The sequence below is a fragment of the Condylura cristata genome, unplaced genomic scaffold (assembly GCF_000260355.1).
Source record: "Condylura cristata isolate star-nosed mole 26May11 unplaced genomic scaffold, ConCri1.0 scaffold00018, whole genome shotgun sequence".
Lineage (NCBI taxonomy): Eukaryota > Metazoa > Chordata > Mammalia > Eulipotyphla > Talpidae > Condylura > Condylura cristata.
The window spans coordinates 8,342,834-8,363,858 of record NW_004567119.1 but is presented as its reverse complement, the minus strand read 5'-3'; the positions used below and the strand labels follow the sequence as shown (position 1 = coordinate 8,363,858).

Genomic DNA, 21,025 nt, shown 5'->3' with positions numbered 1-21,025 from the left:
GGGATTACAATTGAGATGGAAAAAAAATGTCAAAATGATGTAAAAATAAACTGTTATAAATAAAATAATGCTTTTGGAGTTTTGGTTGGGATTGATTGAATTAGTAAGTGGATTTGGCTATCATTTAACATTTTAACAAATATGAACTCTTTTTATCCATAAATATAGGATATCATTTCACTTACATTTGTATTCTTCAGTTTCTTTCATTCGTACTTACAAAGTGTATACTTCTTTTACATCCTTCATTAAATTTATTCCAAATTTAATACAACTTGATTTATTGTTTTTCATGCAATTGTAAAAGCAGTTGTTTCATTTATTTCTTTTTCAGATAGTTTACTGTTAGTGTGTAGAAATACAACTGATTTTGATTATATAATACAACTGCATTTTAAGAAGTACAGATTTGACCATAGTAATTAGTTCTCTTAGAGAGAATCTTTTGGCTTTAAAAATAAATGTTTTGGGGCTCTCCCTGGTGGGGAGCAATGGGTTGGGACGCAGCGCTGAAAGCTAGCTACAGCTGCTTCAGTGCGAGTTTGATCCCCTGCCCTGGAGGTGACCCACATGGCATTGCAGACCTCTCCTGTCTCGCCCGCTGCTTACCTCAGCAGTGTACTTCGCCAGTCGGCCTATTCTGCTCCCCACTCTGTCTCTAGTGAATCCTCTCACCATCCCTCTCATCGTCCCTGCACCTCTGGATTGCACCCCAGTTTTGAATAAATAAATCTTTAAAAAAAGGAAATGCTTTGTCAAATATTCAGTGATATTTGTTGAAGCATGGGTCAGACCACCAATTACTGCCCAGAGTAATTTTTCATCATGGAGTAAAATTTAACCACTGTGTTGGTATTTGCTCTACAGACCATACTGTAAGCTACTGCTCTAGAGTATTTGCTGTTTCATCTTGAATTCATACAATTTTTTTTCCAAAGGTTGCTTTTTAAAGTCCTTTACTTACCCTAAATACACTAAGGGATAAGCTGGTAAGACATATGATTTCATGGAAAAGTAATATAGATTAAGTATCAAATGTTAGAGAAGCACCTTTGACAATTTGTACAATGAAGAAAAAAGGAACTTAAAAAAATTATTTAAAATTCTACTAACTCCGTCAGCTTGTCTGTTTGTTTCTTGGTTTAAGTTTTTCGTTAAAGTTGCCTCAAGTCACAGTTGATGGCAATACCTCAACTCCTATTTCAGAGGATGATGCCCTCCAAAAAAAATTTAGTGACAGGTTACAAACACAAAAAGACAGTGAGTGTAAGTTAAAGATACTTGTAAGAAATAGAAGAAATAAAGAAAAACTAAATATAGTCTGAGTGTCTACCTAATTATTCAGTCATGCATATTAAGTAGACTCTTCGCCAACTCTCCTATGTATTCTCCTTAGCCTTATCCTTCAGTGTTTTTCACTTTTTGCAAAGGTAAAATTTTTCTTGGAAACCTTCCTAAAAAGTGTTTTCTTTTTTCAAAGAACTGTTCATATTTCTTTCCTTTTGCATTTACTTAAGACAGGGAGGGTTGTGTAAGGATAAAACTTGAGATCAAGTGTTGATGGGAGCTCAGCTAACCTTGTTATATACCAGGAGTGAGTTCCCATTGCATGCCCTGCTATCAATGACCTGGAGGCATTTCTCTGTCATTCTGTAACAGCTCCTCTTTTTTTTGCCAGGTCATTAAGATCCCCTGCAAACCTCTGTGACAAGCTCTGCCTCACAGGAACTCAAGATTAATATGGTGGGGTAAGTTTGGGAATTCCTTGTTATCAAATTGATCTATGAGAGTATTTCTCTACCCACTGGTGTCAGTGTTGCTATAAAGTTAGTCAGGCTAACGTAAACACATTTTAAATCTATTCTCTCTAGCCTTTCTTATTTACCTAAATAGTTAGTTACCTCTTCTCTGAGATTTGTTTGTGTTCTAGAAAAGGAAAATTCAAGTCAATGCTAGGCTAGGCTGTAACCTTAGTTTGGAGGAAGTTGGTGTTACCCTAAGGTGATTTTCCTATCAAGTCTCTAGAAATTGTCCTAACTAACTGGAGTTGTCTCTAAATCACATGCTTTCCCTTCTCACACCTCACTTGTATTAGTTGAGAGAACTCTGAATAGGAAAAGACTTTTGAGAAAGCCAGTCACCTTTCTGGGCTCTGGCTCTCTGTCTGTAAGATAAAAGTTTGGATTAGATAATTGTTAAAGTGATGCCAGCAGTCTGGACTACTTAAATTACCAGCAAACCAGATGCAAGAACCATACATTTATTATCAGGTCTTTCAACATGATGTATACACTGCTGATTTTGCTTTCAAGCCCATGTATCAGTTGCAACATGATAAAATAAGTAAGGATAATCTCTGAGACATACATGCTTGGTAAAGTCAAATTGTTCAGTAACTGTGCTGGAGTTCCTCAAAATTCTACTTACTAGTCAACCTTGATATTGGTGTTTATGATGAAGGAGTGGGAGCAGGATGAAGATCAAGGGGGTTCCAACTCGAGTGACAGTGTTACCTTGACATAGTAAACAGAAATTAAACATCACCACAGTGAATGCCTATTTGTGGCTGGCATTTCTTTTCTTTTGGCTCAGAAGAGTTACTGCCTGTGTGTGAAGAACTGTAGACTTGGTTTACACAAACATTCCCATCATCTGGTGGTAAGACCATACAACCATTATAGTTTTTAAATTAGGGCATCTTTCATGGTTTTAGTGAACAGTTCAGTAACAAATTCCCTGATCATTTATTTACTATTTCTTCATTCATTTTGTCATTTCTTTTTTTATAAAAGACTGGCAGGTAAGACCAAAATTGAGGTGACTCAGCACGTATCTTGTCAGCTTCTATGAAAATTTTAAGAAAATTTAGTGTAGTGAAGTTAGTTGAAAGCCAGTCAACCAAAATGGAGAAAGTACCAGGGGAAGACTGGGGAGAAAAAGGGAGATTTTGAAAAGTTTGGTACCTCCAGAGACTAAATTTATTCTGTGCATGATGAAAATAAATTATCCCAACAATGAGGTAAACAATGGCATCAGTTATAAATAGTTTTAAATAAAAACAAAATCATAATTAGTTTGCTATTGGTTCTGCCAATGAGTCAAGAGCAAATATTCAAACAGAAGTAGCTATTCTGATAGCACTTTCAGATTCCTTCTACTCTGTGAAGTATATTGGAGGGGGCATATGGGGCCCAGCAGACCTGTAGGGAGGGTTCGGTTATTCTACAATAATAGCAATAGGCATGAGCCTAGTGTGGGGACTGTGGGGGGGCAGGGGATGAATTGGTCACTTTTTGGAGATGGAATGATTGCCGTAGGCCCCAAGGGTGCTGTTCAGCACATACATTTTACACGAAATAACACCCTTGTGTGCAATATTAATGCAGGCTGAGAGGAGAAGGGTTTGCTTCCCTGGCATCAAAAGCAGAGGCCCACTATTATTGTTTATAATAAAATATTGTACTTTCCCACTTCTTCGATCAAAGACATTTCCTTTTCTTTCCCAAACACTGTCATTGTTCCCAGTGCCATCCCTGGGACTAAGTGGCTGAAACACTGTTTTAGTAACCCCATTTTTGAGAGAAGGGACTAGCTCAAGGAGGTTACAACTTGCTCAGGCTCTGGTGAGTCCAGTTGTGGAAAAGGAACAAGAAATCACGATTCCTGGCGCTCCTTCTCAGACTAAAAATATCTTCGCTGATGAAAAGATGTCGGGAACTGACTCCAGAAATCAACAAAACACTTAGATTTCTCCCACTCAGTTCCTTCTTCCCCACAGTACTCCCATTTGATGGAAAAGCCATGGGGAGTTTCTTTTTTCCCCAAGATGATTGAAAACATCCATTGGTCCAAGGGGCACTGGCATTTTATTTTTAAAGTATCCCAAGACTGGTCCTCACATTACAGTTAAAAACTTGAAAACTGATCTGGCAATATATTCTTCAGGAAAACATGCTTGTGGAAGATCGTCTTACAAAGCCATCTGTCCTTAAGTTCCTTATAAAACAAGAATCCACTCTGACAAGGGGAGCATCACTGAGCCCCTAGACCTGTGAGCACCGAGACCGGGGATTCCCCTGGAGCAGGCAAGTGACCTCGACCATGTCACTCCAGGCCTTTTCTCCCTATGGGGCCTTCGGATTTTCCTCTCCGGTTTCCAAATAAAATATTCCTTCGAATTATGAAATTTTTTCTGAGAACTGATTGTTAATGTAAAAATAGAAGACTACTCTCCATGACGAATTGGTCCTAGCCGACTCCCAGGGAAGGTAAGATGAACCATACCAATTTTGGGTCTCCTGTTCTTACAGAAGCATTGCAACCTCAGGGAACAGTTCATCTGAGCTTGGATACTGAGGTCTGATAAAGAATCGCTTTTCTCGACAGAAAGACATGTATTCTTTTCCTTTTCCCCCAGTGTCATTACTACAGGGCAACTGCTAGGTCTTCGTTAAAATGTATGGTCTTACCAAATGGAATCCGAAAGCCCATTGTTGAATATGTAACAGAACTAAGTTTGTTTACTCGATGGAAAATGGGACAACTGGATGTGACACATAGCAACTGGTTAAATTGTGTATTTAGTGTGCTTACACCATGAGTGATGTAGAGTAGGAAGCCAGTTTAAATTAAATGAAGTTTAAATTAAATAAAATGAGTTTAAATTAAATAAAATGAGTTTAAATGAAATGAAATGTGTTTAAATGAAATGAAGTTCAAAAATAGTGTTGACAGTGGTTGCAATGTCAATGTTTTGTCCATTTCCTTTGCCCATTGTGAAAAAACAGGACAATTTCTAGTGGATCCATGAAATCCCTGTGTCTCTGGTTTATCTTCAGGGATTGTAAAATCTGCAATTGCCCTGCTCAGACCTCTCTCCTCATGAAAAATAGTTCAGTCATACCTCAGACAATGATTTTGAATGACTTTATGTCCCAAATCTTTAACCTCATGTAATCAAAGAATAATTTCAACTTCTTAGCAGTGTTTTGAAAATAAGTCACAGATATTTGCATGTCTGATTAGAACTCATTTATGATTCATGTTTTATTTCTGTAAGATTAGGGGGAGGAGACAATTATAGGGAAAAGACTCTTCTACAGTTATTCTTAACTTTGCCAGCATATTAGGTCTTAAAATTCCCAATGTCCAGACTCTATCTCAAATAACCTAACACAATTTCTGAGGATGGGGCTGGCTTTCCATTTAAAGCTTCCAGATGATTCCATTTGCAGTTAAAGTTGGGACTCACTCTAATGTGGATCCTAGAGAGTGTTAGAAGTGCGGAAACCTGGTGATTCCAGGGACAGCACCCCAGAGATTCTGAATCTTTTAAGTCTAACTTAAGCCTGGGGGTATTCATTTTTAACAAGTGTCTCCCAGTATCTCCCTCTTGGATGATTCTAGATGAATAATCTTAGGACCATATATTGCATAACTTTGGAGTTGAGGAGTAATCTAGTTAGTGATCCCAGGTTAAATTAATAAGGTTGTTTCTAATCAGTAACACACATGGTTGCATCTCTTCCATGTCATCATTTAAGGGACTTCAGTTTCCTCCTTGATCTGTGGTCAAATTTTCAGTTAATATCTCACCATTTAGGGATCAGCCTAAGCTACCACCATGAAGCCGTCCTAACTCACCAGGAGGCCAGGAGCTGCCTCAACTTGTGGAGAGGGGCCTGGAAAGGTCTCCAGAAACTGGCTGCTCCAAGGCTACATTTGCCCCAGGGGTTCAACCCATTGTGTTAGCTAATTTTATTAAACTCTAAAAAATAAGCTTTCACTATAATTATCATTTCGGTTACAGTGATCTGGTGAGATTTCCACAACTTTACCATGGCTTCATTTCATGAGTGGCTTTCGGATGAGCCTTTTGTGAATCTGTTGCATTTAATGTCAGACTTCCTGTTGACTTTGTAATAAAGTCCAACTAAAATTTGTACATGTTTAATTTTTCTCAAGTCTCCTTCCAGCTTCTGGGGCTTGACATTCCTTGGAGACACACCATGCATTTCCCTTCTTGTGAAACCTGACCTGTAAGCATACTCTGTTTAACCCCTGCAGCTGACTGAAGTATAAATTGTTCTTGGGAAAGGCCATGAGGTTTGACTTTTGGAACTCTTTATTGAGATTTCAGTCAAGTATACTATACATACAACAAAAAAGAAAATGGAGGGGGAAAAAAAAGTGTTAGAGGTTAGAGCCCTTAGTTTTTTAGGGCCTAATGCCTACTGAATAGCAGCAAATCTAGTCGTATAAATCTGTTTTTGAAAGAATTGGGATACTGACTAGTTAACATGGCCATATGATGATGTCAAGGCCTGTTCTGAAGCAGCCAGTTTATAATTTATGACCTATGGAATTTTGTAATCTAAAAGGATAAGACAGCTTGAGAAGAGCCATTGCAGCTCTCTATCATTGGTTCTGGAAATGGTTGACTTGATGTGCCAGTTGTGTATACAGCTGCCTGCATCTCTACTGTTCGTTCACTTTATGACAGCTTTGGACATTACGTTGTGAACATTATCTTCAGTATGTAGGCAGGGGGTGTCCTGGGAAGAGGCAATTTTTATTTTGGGGTGATGTCTAACTCTGGAATTAAAACCTTTTTGGGTCCAGGACCCAGGAAAAGGTCCCACTGAACTGAGAGGAAAACCTAGTTTTGCTCAGAATATACTTTGTTACCAAGGGATTGTACAGTGGAGGAGCTGGGGGGCGGGGTGGAGATGTATCTTCAAATGCTTCGTTTGATTTATTCAACAAGCCTTTTAGATCAAGTATGGCATGTCAGCTCCTCTTGGGCATTCTAATTAAAAGAAAGAGGTGACAAAAATGGAAATGAAAATGTGAATTAGACCAAATGTAAGATAATGATAAGTGCAATGGAGATAAAGAAAGCAGCAAAGGAAAAGGGGAGAATTGTTGTAATTTAAGACACAGAAATCAGTGGAAATGTTGTTTTCAGAGGGATCTTTCTATAAAGTCCTGAGAGAAGAGAGGGTTATGTGGGCCTTTGGGAAGAGTAGTCTAGGCAGAGAGAAGAGTGAGAACAAAGGGCCTGATGTAGACACTGCCTGGCTAGTCAGAGGCAAAAGTGTTGGGTTCTTAGGGTTAGATGGAACCCACTAATTAAAATGCTTACTCACTGGACTTGGTAGTGGTGACCCCACCTAACATTCCACTTATCATATTCCTCTGTTCCTCCTCTGCTCCCCTGTCTCAGTCTCTCCCACATTTAGTTTACTTCTTCTTACAGACCTCCCAGCAAGGAGACTGAAGATTCAGAATTAAATGGCCATGGGTTCATCCCCCTAGGGAACATTCCAAAAGATGACCCTGATGCCTTATAACCTTATATGAAGATGCTTCTAGCTTTATAAGAACCACATGTGAGAGATAATTACATTTGAAAATACACAGTGAAAATGTCGATTCATAATGCAATATTGGCTCATGTTCTGGCCTGGAAAGGAAAGAGTTTAGCTGGGGTAATGTCTCTGGGAAAGTCACACTGGTGTGGGAAGCAGTGGCAGAGTGGGACTGCAGACAGGCATGGAGTCTGAACCCCAGTAATGAGATCTTCTGAACTTCAGTTTTCTCATCATCATTTCAAGCTTAAATATATAGCAAACAACTTGTTCAAAATGGAAGTTCAATGCCTTTCAATGAATGGAAAGGCATGCACAGTGAAAGAAATCCAGGAGAGGAAAAAAAGAGAGAAGAAAAACAGAGGAAAGGGATTCCTTTGGGGGAAACACAGAAAGGAGCATATTTGTCAGATGAAGGCAGAAAGTCAGAAGAGATCAGGAAGGTCAAAGGCCATGCCCTTTTGCTGGACACTCCTGCGGGGCAGGCTGTGTATAGGACACTGCTGTCCTCACTTCCTCAGCAAGCAGATGCTGTGCCTCACAGCTGGTGGGGCCTCCTCAGTAGACATGGTGGAGTGGCAGGGGCCACTGGGACTATGATGGGACCATGTTTATCAATAGTTTCCTTCTGGGTGTGGACTCAGCTTGCTAAGAGTCTAGGTTTAATGGATGTGATTTGTGGCCTGTGAACATGGTATCATGACAGAAAATGATGGCAAGTCCACTTTGGCAACAAGGTGACTTTCAGTTTGACCCCTTTGAATGGTGATGACTAACCGAATGAATGCAAAGCACATCAGTAACTCCTGGCCTGTAGGAGAAGTTCAGTTCATGGCAGTCGGCAATGGCCGTAACTTCCATAACGAAGCACATATCTGTATTTGAAGATCATTGACTTTATTGTAAATATGGCATATTATTAGTACATTTAAGAATCAAGTAGTATTCAGAGAACAAATTTAACTCAACTTGAAAGAACAAAATAGAAAATATCAGTTCAGCTCAATAGTATCAGGGCTGGGTGAGAAAGAAGAGCTAAACTAGAATACAGGGCTTGCCCAGGCTAAAGAACGATACTGTGTTAGAAGCAACCTGGGGATTCCTTTGACTTTAATCTTTCTGAATAACAATGTTGCTGCTCATTTTATCTTTTGGGTCAGAAAAAATTCGAAATAGTTTCAGCCTTGTGGAATGAAAGACTGTCCCCTCTGCTAATAGATGAAATGACTCCATAATCACGTACATGTGGGCATGGAAGGGAAGTCCAGAGAAAGAAATCCAGCGAACTGGGCTTGAAAACTGTGTGTCACCAAAAATATGATGAGGACGTGCTGACTTCCCTCCCCTTGGTGAAGAAGATGCTACTTTTGGGGGGAAAAATAGAATCCACATTTATGAATCATCTGTAAAACAAGCCAGCCAACAGTTAGAAATGATTTTGAGAGATAAAGATAGCATTGTGAAGCATTTGTTATATACAGATGTCTTGATTCCAGCCATGTGAAATTTGCTGATGTTTGGAACATTGTTATATCTAAGATTAGCTTAGGAAATATAAAGGTTTTTGTTTTTGTTTTTGTTTTTCATAAGTAAATCTGACTTGGTGCATTTCATGTGTTCTGTAGACATTCTGGTAGATCACTAAATGTGATAATTACTTTGTGTACTGGAGTTGTATCATTTTTCTGTTTCTTTATAAGTGTTTCCCCTGCTGCCCTATCAGGATGTAATCACAGCCATAAAGCTGTGTGCTAAGGATAGTGTAGTAAGTGTGCTCTTAATGTGATCTACCAAAGAATGGAAATACTCACAGAAGGTGCTTGTTCTTACTTTCCTTGACTGATAAAAGACAATTCCATTTAACATTAAAAAAAGATACATAGAAAGTATAAATACAAAAAATCAGACTGGCGAATCAGTGGATGAGTTGGAGTCAGACCTCAAAATAGCCAAACAATGTGCATAGATTTTTCTGCTGCTGGAAATATTTCTGCTGGTAGAATGAGATGGTCTGCTTTGGGGCTTGGCTGCCTCTTTCTTTGTGACTTACACAGAGATCAATACTTTACTATTGATTTTATCCAAATCTTTTCACAATAGTTTTCCCTTTAATATAGAACAAATATTATCTAACTGGTAAATATACATCAAAGATTATTCTGATTAATATTCAATATGTTTGGCAAAATAAGTTCAAGAAAGTATCCTTAAGTAGCCGCATGTACACAGAGAATGGAAGTGAATGAAAGCCAGGTAACTAATTACTAGACTTTTTGTCTGTTTCTTCGATATTCATACGGAATCACAATTTACGATGTATGTTTTTCATGGTTTTTAAGGCAATCAAAAACAAAACAAAACAAAACAAAACCCATGAACCAGAACTGACTTTCCCTTCCCTATTACTGATGCCTGCCTTTAAGAGTTTGAACTATTGCTTCAAACCCCAAAGACTCTCAGCTGTATCACGTAACTTCTGGTTGATGCCTTCTCACTGGGATCTGGTCATAGTGACTGACTGACTGAATGTTTATTGCTTCTCCTCCTGAGACTGAGCCCAATGGCAGTACAGACGTAAAGGTCAAGTAGCCCCAGCAGCCAGAAAGCCCAGCACACAAGGGAAGTGCCAGTGGGGGACAGATCGCCTTCCTGGCAGGTGGAGATTCAGGGTGAAGGCAGTACTCAAATTGGGGGGACTGCTTGACAGTCAGTAGTTGAACTCCAAAATGCTGACAGGTAGGTATCTAAACCGAACAATTCTTTAGTGGAGAGCTGAAATTCAGCTGCCTGCTCTTTCCTGCTCAAGCAAAGTCTGCAAGAGAAGTGTACCCCTAAGATGGGGGGGGTCAGAAATCCCTTATTTGAAGATATTAGGTGCTCTCTCCCCCTCCCTGCATCCTTCTTCCTGTCCCTTCCCATTCCCCTTTCTACATGCTTTGAGACCCTGAACTAGCATGTGAGAAACCTAACTTCCGCAAAAGTTCCAGTATGGATTGATAACCAGGACAGATTGCACAGATGTCGAGAGAGGTATCTGAGGACTCCAAGGGCTGCAGCCCCAGCCCTGGAACTCTTCTAGAGGGTGCCACGTAGAGCAGTGACCAGATGCCCCTCATGAGCTCTGCCCTGATTCTCGATTCACAGTCACAAGAAATGTTGCTTTGGCTTCAAGCCATTCCATTTTGGGGTGGTTTGTTATGCAGCATCAGAAAGCCAGGTACCCACACATAATCACAGGGCTGCCTAAAGTGGTGGGACGGGACCTCTTACTCCAGAGGACCCTGAGGGAAGCTCCTAACCAGTGATCTTCCTTTGTAATCAGTCTTCTTTTTCATGACTTGACTCAGCAACTACCTATATAGACAATTTTGTAAACATTAATTATTCATTTGCCTCAAACTTGTGCTGTAGTTGGGAGGATGCTGGCAAAGGGGCTATAAGAGGACTCAATCCTTTTCAACCCCAATTTAGTCAATAAAGTAAAAAGTGGATTAATCAAGTACTAGCCGTCTAGTTATGTTAGTTTAAAAAATGGAGATAACTTTCAGGAGAAATAGCCCAAAGAGCTACCAGTATTTACTGGTGAAGAGATGAGATGTTGGAGTCAGGAGCTGCTGGCTTTGGGCAGTAGAGTGACCATACGTTTGGGTTTATCTGTTTCAGCACTGACTTTTGCCCAATATCCTGCCTGCTGTTTGGTTTAATAATGATGCTTTACAGGGCCTCCCTGGTGGCAGAGGGGTTAAGTCTTAGCTATGGCCAGCCTCTGCGGCATGAGTTCCACCCCTGGTGAGGGAACTGACCCACATGGCACAGCAGATCTCTCCTATCTCCCTACTATTTCCCTCAGCAGTGGATTTTAGTAGATCTCCCTGTTATGCTCCCACTCTGTCTCTGGGAAGTCTTATCAACCCCCACCTCTGTACCCTGGTTCTATTTTAAATCTTTAAAAAAAAAATGGTGGTGGCCCTCCCTGGTGGCGCAGCGGGTTAAAGCACGACACTAAGAAGCTAAAGCCACTTCCGCATGAGTTTGATCCCCGCCTGCCCCGGGGGTGACCACATGGCGCGGCAGACGTCTCCTGACCCGCCTGCTGCTCCCCTCAGCAGTGTACTTCGTCCATCTGCCTGTCCTGCTCCCCACTCTGACTCTGGTGAAGCCTCTCACTGCCCTTGTGCCTCTGGCCTGTACCCCAGTTCTGTATGCACAAATAAATAAATCTTAAAAACAAACAAACAAAAACAGTGGTGCCTCACAAGTGTCCCATTTTGCATAAGTTACATGATCCTTTAAATAGAAACATTTTTGTTTAACCCTATATTCAAGAAAGGTGTATGTATTCCTTCTTCACAAATTAAAAATGAAAAGTGTAAAAATAGAAAAAGATGCATACAGGTTGGCGATCTGGCCTGTGCCCAGAGAAGGCACTACACGCTGAGAAACCTGCAATGTTAGCTGAAATGGTTGCGGAGCGGGAGGCGTGACCGGCATGGACCTGACAATGCCGTCCTTGTCCTCCTGGGGCAGCTGGGCAAATACATCAGCAGTGTCTTCTGACCTGGCGACTGACAGGAGTGGACTCCTGGGCCAAATTAACATTATTTCTGGAGACAGGCAATAGTTGGAAGACTCTCAGAATTGGGAACTTTGGGAATAGCAAGCTGAAGCAGGGCACAAGCAAATGAAGGCTGTGTGGACTCTAGGAAAAGCTTTCTGTGTGATTTGAAACCTGCTTACAGGGAGTAGGCAGCAAGCAAAACTATATATTAAATACATATAGTATAACTATATACTAAATACATATATATTTTTTAAAGATTTATTTATTCATGCATACAGATCTTGGGTACAGGCCAGAGGTGCAGTGGATGAGAGGATTCACCTGAGTAAGAGTGGAGAGCAGAACAGGCAGATGTACTAAAATACACTGCTGAGGGGAGCAGCAGTGGAGACAGGAGAGGTCTGCCGCGCCATGTGGGTCACCTCCCTGGCTGGGTATCGAACTCGTGTTGCAGTGGCTGTGGAGAGCTTCATAATGCTGCACTTTAACCTGTTGTGCCACCAGGGAGGCACTGAAACCATTTTTATTATTAATTTATTTATATTTTATTTTTACATCATTCTTCATTTTGTGCATGTTTCCATCTCAGTTGTAACCCCTGTGGGCTTCCCACCACCAATTCACCCATGTTCCAGCACCATAGTCCTGTGCACTCTTTCCACCTGTTTTGATTCCACTCCCCTTTCCATCCTACAGCGTGTCTCTGGTTTAAAGTTGCTGTTTTAACTTTCACTCTATTACAACTGCCTCTCTCTCCCCCCCATATCCCCTTTGATCCCTTATGCTCCTGCTATGAGTGATACCATCCAGTATTTTCTTTTCCTTTCTGGCTTATTTCACTGAGCATGACCTCTCCAGCTCCATTCATGTTGCTGCAAAGGCAGGAGTTTATCTTTTCTGATTGCTGGACATGGATGTAGGAGAGCATGAATGCCAGTAGCCTGGAGTAGAAATGGCCTGCACTAAGACCAGAGTGGTGGGATGGCCACTGTATCCCTCTCCTCCCTGGGCACTGGTTCCTGAAGGGTCTCAGAGTCGCTTGTTAATTGCTGGAAGTCCTGTATCCCCACAGAGAGAGCGAATTTCCCTCGCAATGGGGAAGGCATGGTGGAAATAGAAGTGGTGGTGGGTGGGAAGATCCAACCTGACTTCTTGTTTGAGACCAATGATGGGCTTCTGTCCAATCAGTAGTCTTGTTGGAAATTTCCATACGCAGCTGATTGGACCAAGTGAATCAATTACCATTTTCTGTTGCTTTAGTAGTGGTAATACACTTTGGATATATTTTCACTTATTCAAGCTCTTAAGGGATGCCTTTTTCTCAAAACCATCACATAGTTTAAAGAAGGACTTGAAAGCATCGAGCCCTAATCGCTACTGAGAAGAAATCAAACATTCTGGAATGTATAAGTACTTGACTGAAATCTTCAGGAATGGGAGGAACTAAAGGAAATTTGGCAACATCGCCAGTGTTGATGGTTCCCAAACATTGCCATTTAGTGTACCGCTTACTTGGATTAAAGATTCCTAAACTATATCGCTTTCCAAGAGGAGGATGATTTTGTTAAGTATACTAAGTAACAAATGTAAAGACATGGTTATTTGATAAATACTAATGTTACATGAAGCCAATAATGGCCCATCCTTTTGCCCCAAAGACTCCTGAGCCCCAGATCCAGAAATGTTTACCATAAGAGAATACGTGTTGGATTTTAAATCGATGCCCTCATGCATTTTAAATTCCTCCCTTCCAGTATCTGTCCGCAGGGACCCAACAGATCTTTCTGATTTTATAGATTAGCTTGCCTTTTCAAGAATTTCATAGAAATGCAGTCATATGGTGTGATGTATTTAGTGTAGGAGAGATGCTTGTGGACTTGGTTCCTATGCCCAGCACAAAGCTCCTAAAACCCTTGGCATTTCCTAAGAAAAGAGAGCAGTCAGTTTCGTTTATTATGTTAATGAAGTGACTTTTGTAAGGTCTAGTGCTGGGGGTCTCCTTGCCAGTGAAGCCAACCATGGGATTAGAGTTTAGGACTTACTTTCCTCCCATCAACCTGCAGAGAGAGTCAAGGCCTGGGAATTGAATTCAGTGCTTTCCTGTGATTAAAAACTCAAGATAAGGATATTTGAAATTATAACTAAATTTTGACTTAGCTAGTGTTACTCTGAAACTAAACCTCAACACAAGGTTTTTTTCCACTCACCAGTGTTCATTTCTGTTTACTCTATAGGTGTAGAGCTTGGTTGGCTGGTTTCTGGGCACAGATAGCGAGCCTTTCAAGCTCTTTGTGTGTGTGTGTGTGTGTGTGTGTATTTTAGAACCCTTGCGATTTTTACGTGAATTGCATTCTCTCAGAAGTGAACACTCGTTCTCTGATCATATGTTTATGGTAGCCTCTATTTTTAAACCAGCCATTCTTCCTTTCAGCCTCCTCCACTCACCTCGTTTTTACTCTGAGCCGGTAATAATGGTATTGGAAGAAGGTAAGAGGACATACTTATGAATAATCTCTGTGGAAAAAATACATTATCATTTATACACTAATGCATACTTGACTTGATTTCTTTTATAGTTTTATGCTTGCTAGAATTTTGCTAGAATTCTTTATGGCTATGCTTTTGCTTCTTTTTCTTTGTTCAGTGACTAATACTGGTGTAAACCCCTGTCCATTAACAAACTCATCCGTTGACAGCTATAGCCAAGATTTCATGAAGTGTAAGTACTGCTAATAAGATATTTGAAAACAAAAATTGAAGCAAGGGAAGTATAAAAATGTTTTCCATCACTTCTTCATTACAGAGTTAATAAATGCTTATTATGCAAAATGTGAAAAAGAGAAGACATCACCACCCATAATTGAATAGTAAGGATTCTTTGGTATTTGACATATTTCCTTTCTATAATTTCACTGAGTATATATTTTCTTTTCAGGACTATTATCACACCAAATTAAATACAGCAATACTTTCAAGAATATATTTTCTGATTCAAAACTAATATATGTTTGATATAGCAAATTTGGAAAATAAGACACAGATAAAAAGAAAGATAAAGTACTGAGTCGTGCCACCTAAAATCACTTTTCATATTAACTTACTTCTTTATAAATCTTTTACTTGCAAACATTATTTTAAAAATAAGTATTTTTATAATCCTCTGGATAAGAAATGATAGTCTTTATTAAGTCTGAACTCTTGAAACTTTAGCAAATGCAAACTTTATTTTAATCCTTCCTTATTATAAATATTAACTTGTAGGGGTAAATAATCCCAACCAGGATAGTATTTAAAAAATAACAACTTATGCCTGATAATACCTTAATCTTGCAATGTCAAGTAAGAGGTCAGAATATTTTGTATTTATTAGAAGAAAAGCACATTAAATCCCCCCCGTTACAAACATGAGGAGTTAATGAATCAAATGCTGAATTAATGATAATTCAATCAAATTGGTTGATAGAAGAACTAGAAATAGGAACACAGCTATTCTGTGGACAGACAGACAGACATTTACTGGCCAACACACACACACACACAGCTGTGTGGACTGGAGACAAAGCCAGCTTAAAATGACTGCCTGGAAAATCTGCTAGCTGGTGTAGGTCTTATGTATGCTTAAATGAACAGGGTGATTTTTTTTTTAAATAATGTAATAGTTTATTTTTACATCATTTTGTGCCTCTTTCCATCTCACTTGTAATTTCCATGGGCTTCCCATCACTAAATTGCATAGGAGGCTGATTTTAAGCAACTTGTTCTAGTTTTATTGCGATAGTTTATTAAAAGATAATATTCTTGACTTTCCATAATCACACAAGCCTCATGCTTCCCTTGCATTTCCTAATGTGGATCCAGACTAGAGCAAGATTTCTCATTAATTAGGAAATTTTTAACCTTTAGTTACCCACATCCCTTGAGGTGTTCGGAACCCTATTCTCCACAAAGCAGTCAGGCATTCCACCTCTGCTTCTTGCTTACGACTTTTCAGCTTACACAATCGTGAGAGCAAAATGTGGCAGAATTAGTTGTGCACAGTAGTAATAACTTAGTAGATTTTACATTTGTTGGTAAAGACAGGTTTGGGAAGTTTTGAATTTTAGTTAAACTTTTCTGTTTGAAAAATATATGGATTCCCCAGGAGTTGTAGAAATTCGAGGGAGAAATTCTGTCACCAAATACACTTCATCTAGAGAGCTCTGATGGGCACATCTTGCAATAGTACAATATCATAGTGAGATCTGGGTATCATTGAAATGCACCAATTTTATCCCTATTTCCTGAATTTTAGTTGTGTGCATGTGCTGGTGTGTCTGTGTTTGGTTCTGTTCAGTGTTAGCATGTGTGTGTCCATTGCTATACAACAGGCAGGACAAAACCAGATCACAGTGATCACGTTGCCTTTGTTCTAACCACACTCTCCTCCTCCCTCCTACCCTCACAACCACCCCTCATCACAGGCAACTACTGGCCCATCTTTCAGATGTTGTCATGCAATTCACAGGAATTGCAAAGACAAAGAGATAATTTGTGCATTTTATGTAATGGCACCGCATGATAGGAAACCCACAAAGTTGACATTGGACAGGTGTGTATAGTTCTCTGCCATTCTGTGACATGTGCAGATTTGTGAAGACTCTTGCTGATGGTGGTTGAGTTTTGCAAAAAAAAAAAAAAAAGTTTGAAGAGTGCAAATTTTCTATGGTGAAAGACCCAATAAATAAGCAAACATTTTTGTGGTGGCTTAAAACCTATCCACAAATTCTTTCATAGTCCTCCCTTCAAGAGCTGGGGCCTGATTCCCACCCCTTTGCATGGGGGTTCGACTCAGTGACCCAGTTCTTCCAAAAGTGAATAGCATGTCTTTCACAGGATGAAGGTGTGCGAGACTAGAGAAGGGAGGTGTTCTCTCTGGCGCATGCCTGGCAAAAGTAGGATGTCTCTTGTCAGGCACTGTGGAGATGGCCATGGGGGCGGAAGTGAGCTTCCTGTGAATCCCAGGAGAGTGAGCCTTTGGGAAGGGAATGCCCCGGTATCAGTGAAGCTTTGACTGCCATCTTACTGTCACTAACCTTATGAGAGAAGTTGAACCACAGTTGCCCAGCTAAGCTGCTTCCTGATTCCTGAACCCAGGAAACATGTGAGATAATAAATAAATCAGTTGTGCTAAGTCACTCAATTTTGCAGTAATTTGTTTTGCAGCGATGGATAATGAATCCAAATCTCAATATGTAGGAGGGCTTGTAACATCTATTAGGGACTTGGGAGAATATATATAACATTGTTGGAAAATGACTTGGCTTTGATCATTGGCAGCAGTGGTTTGGGAAGATGACAAGATGAGGCCCGGGGACACATCACTGAATTGCTTAAGCTGTGAAGAATGCTTGCTTTTGCTTTTTTGACTGGGGTAAAGGAGAACCTAGAGTTAAGACATTCTAAGTTTCACCATCTTCCCCTTTCACACACTCCTGGCTGTGTGGTATCTTCTGTGAGGAACAGGGGCATGTCACACCTATGTCCAGGGCATCACAATGTCTTTGTGCTAAGAAGTGTCCCCAAATAATTATCCAGTAGCCTATGTCCACAATGATTTATTGTTAGAATTTGAAGCACAAACTGGCGTGTCTTTTGAATATATTATTTTCTCAGTGCTCCGTCTAAGTTATAGAAGAGAAACAGAAAACAGAGTCTATGATTTAAATATGAAACAAAGCTTGAAATATTCATTTCTCAACTAGCCTATTTAATTCCCATCGTATTTCTGCTCAACTACCTTGTCATTCTTTTGTATCTATTTTGAGCAACTGTTTGATTACAAATACACTATTTTGAATCTTTTATTATCAGCCTGTGTAGTTAATAGCTATAGTGACCTTAAAGCAATCTCTGGCAGCTCCTGTTTCATAAAGGTGCTTTTTGCAGTGGAAATCTAGTAGGAATTGGGAAGAGGGCCATTTGTTTTGAAGCTACTTTAGTGGTGTGACAAATGATCACAGGGCTGGTGGCTAAACTTTCCTCTCTTTAAGCCACTTGTTGGCTCTGCCATTGAAAGTCACAGAGGACTTCCAAAACTCATGCTTTCCATCTCTTTTGTTGACAGCTCTTCTCACCACACCTTTAACTCATATTCCCCAAAGCGATGGTTCTCAAACTGCAGTATGCATCAGAATCACCTGGCAGGTGTGTCAACACAGATTTCTGGGACTACCTCCTCAGGGCCTGGGAGGGGGCTCTGAGAATTTCCCACTAACCAATTCCCAAGGGAAGCAGGTAGGCTGTTCTGGAGACCATACTTAGAAGCCATTAACAAAATTCTCCCCTTGGGTAGTAGTGGGGGTTCTGAGGAAATGATGAGGACAGGAGCCAAAGCAGCCGAGGTCACCCCCAGACTGCTTTGCATGAGGAAACAGAGGGAATGGGGTTTTGTTCTTGAGAACGAGGAAATCAGGCTGAGAGAAGGAAGAGAAGGGGCATAGTAAGATTGCCTGAAGCTGAGGTCAGATAAAGATCAAAGTAGTGATTGAAATAAACATCCTAGAGACACATCTTGGGAGATCTTGAAAATTCCCTTCTCCATATCTGGGAAAATCGTACACTGTATGATCCACTCATTTCCTTAAGAAAGGTCTGTGTGTGTCTATGGAGGAGAGAGAGCAATGCCTAAATAAGAAATGAAGACAGATGTGATCTCCTCTAAGGGATGATGGAGTTCAGAAGAGAGACAGCACATTTGAGACGGGGCAGTAAACTAAAGAACCTTTATGGTGAAATCAGATCTTTTGGGTCTTCAGGAATTCTGTGTACAGTCGACAGATTTCTCCTTTTTTCTTTAACTTATCAAGGTAGAATTGACAAATAAAATTTGCATGTAAGTCAGGCATGCTGCTTGATGGGTTGCTGCATGTAGGCATGGTGGAATGATCCCACTTCAGCAAAGCTGATGAATGTAGCCATTTTCTTTCACGGTGACACTTTTTCAGGTCAATTCTACAATTCAGTTTGAGCACTTAGTTCCTGCCCGGGGTAAAAACTTCCCAGCAGCATGCTTGTCAAGACAGCACCTTGCACAGTCTACACTGCAGAGTGCCTCCTTGCAACCAGTGGAGCTAGGTTGCCTTTTTTGTGCTGCTGGCATGCTCCGCCCCGTTTCCTGCAGATTCAGGATAAATGCAGGATACAATGAAATGTTACAATCCCAATATGATGATGTTTGTTGCTGTAAAAATCCACTGTGTTGGACCTGTTCATTTCCACAACCCACTATCCCTGGCAGGCACTGATAATTGCATTGTCTCCATATTTTTATCATTTCCAGCATGTTGTGTAGCCTTTTCAAATCAGATTCTTTCACTTAGGAATATGTATTTAAGCTCCCTCCATGTCTTCTCATGACTTGACAGCTCCTTTTTCACAAACAGAAATGAATAATATTCCATTACTTGGATGTACTACGGTTTACTAATTCATTCACCTACTGAAGGCTGTCTTGGTTGTGCTAAGTTATGCAGTTATGAGTAAAGTTGCATAAACATCCATATGTGGGTTGTTGTGTGCATAGAAGTTCAAATGTAATTTTAATTAACTATACATTATAAATAGAAATTTTGTGCAATGTCCTTAACTTTAAATTTTGCCATGTATTATGTTGCTTAAAATATGAATAATCTGTTAACAAACAAGAGGCAATAGTAAAAATCCTCTACTTCAGAGCAGCGATTCTGCAAGTATGGCCTCCAAACCATTAGCAGGAACATCATGAGAACTTACTAGAAAAACAAATTCCTTTTCCCACTGCAGACTTACTAAATTAAAAACTCAGGATGATGTGGCCCTCCCTGGTGGTGCAGCGGGTTTAAGCACAGCACGAAGAAGCTAAAGGCACTTCCACATGAGTTCGATTCCCACCTGTCCTGGAGGAGTTCCACATGTTGTGGCAGACTTCTCCTGACCTGCCCACCTCTCCCCTCAACAGTGTTCTTCATTGATCCGTCTGTGCTGCTCCCCTCTCTGTCTCTGGTGAATCCTCTCACCCTCTACATCTCTGGCCTGTACCTCAGTTCCATATGAATAAATAAATAAATCTTTAAAAAAAAAAACTCAGGATGAGACCCAGGAATTATGTTTTAATATATATCTAGATGATTCTGATATATACCCAAATTTTATCTGTATGTGATAAATGCTGCTCAAATATATATTCTTTAGTAGGTTTGGGGCAAGCCTGGAAGTCCACATTTCTAATAAGTTTTCGAGTTTTCTAACGCTGCTGTTATAGGGCCCAAACTGAGTAAGAAGACTATAGGGATAGTAAAGGAGAAGACTTTTATACCATTGCCTCCAACCTGAAATTCTGTGACCAAGAGAGTATGACAACCTTGAGAAATAAATTATTGTTGTTATTGGATGAGAATAATTTGCATAAATCTTCAGAAAGTTGCATATCTTGGAAGGGAAGGGAACTCTTATCTCCACCTGCCAGGGCTGTAAACAGGATTGATTACAAAATTTATGTAGCACTTCCCTTTAAGTCAAGAGTCTAAATGCCCCATCATGTCTTAATCTCAACATGCAACAGCATGCCTCTAGAGGAGAATCTGCATCTCCAACTTTCCTTTATTTTTCATGTTCACGACAGAAAATATTATGTTTCACATCATTTAAAATGATAACTCAAAGCTTAATGCTAATGAAGCTGCCAAGTTGTGACCTCAAAGAAGGGAGAGCCTGGCCTCATGGCTCAAGTTGCTTGATAATCACTTGTTGGGTTGTTCTTTCTTGCCCTAGATTGATCATATCTAGTGTTTTTAGTCTCTGGCTGATTGGTGAATAATCTTGAAGTCTTGTTAGGATTTAGCCCAATTTCTAACAGTTTCCTAATTAATGCCAATCTAATCGGGCTGTGTTTACTTGATAGATTTGACATAAATGGAGTGGGAGAGACTATTTAACTGGGTTTATGGAACTGTTTTTCTAGGGCACTCTTAGGTGATATCGACCAACATTAACTGGGTTTATGGAACTGTTTTTCTAGGGCACTCTTAGGTGATATTGACCACCAATCCATACTCCAATTTTATTGCTTCTTTTATTA

The 21,025-nt window shown here is 40.1% G+C and overlaps 1 protein-coding gene across 2 annotated transcripts in view; it reads left to right on the top strand.

The window, feature by feature from the left end:
- The first annotated feature begins 1,692 nt into the window (after positions 1–1,692).
- The window catches only part of TTC29 (tetratricopeptide repeat domain 29), a 357,304-nt gene continuing 337,971 nt past the window's right edge, over positions 1,693–21,025 (top strand). Inside the window, exon 1 of one of the 2 annotated variants that reach the window (XM_012726794.1) lies at positions 1,693–1,748. The gene's annotated coding sequence lies outside the window, so the exon portion shown is untranslated. The remainder of the gene's footprint in view (positions 1,749–21,025) is intronic. The other variant, XM_012726795.1, reaches the window with a different exon arrangement.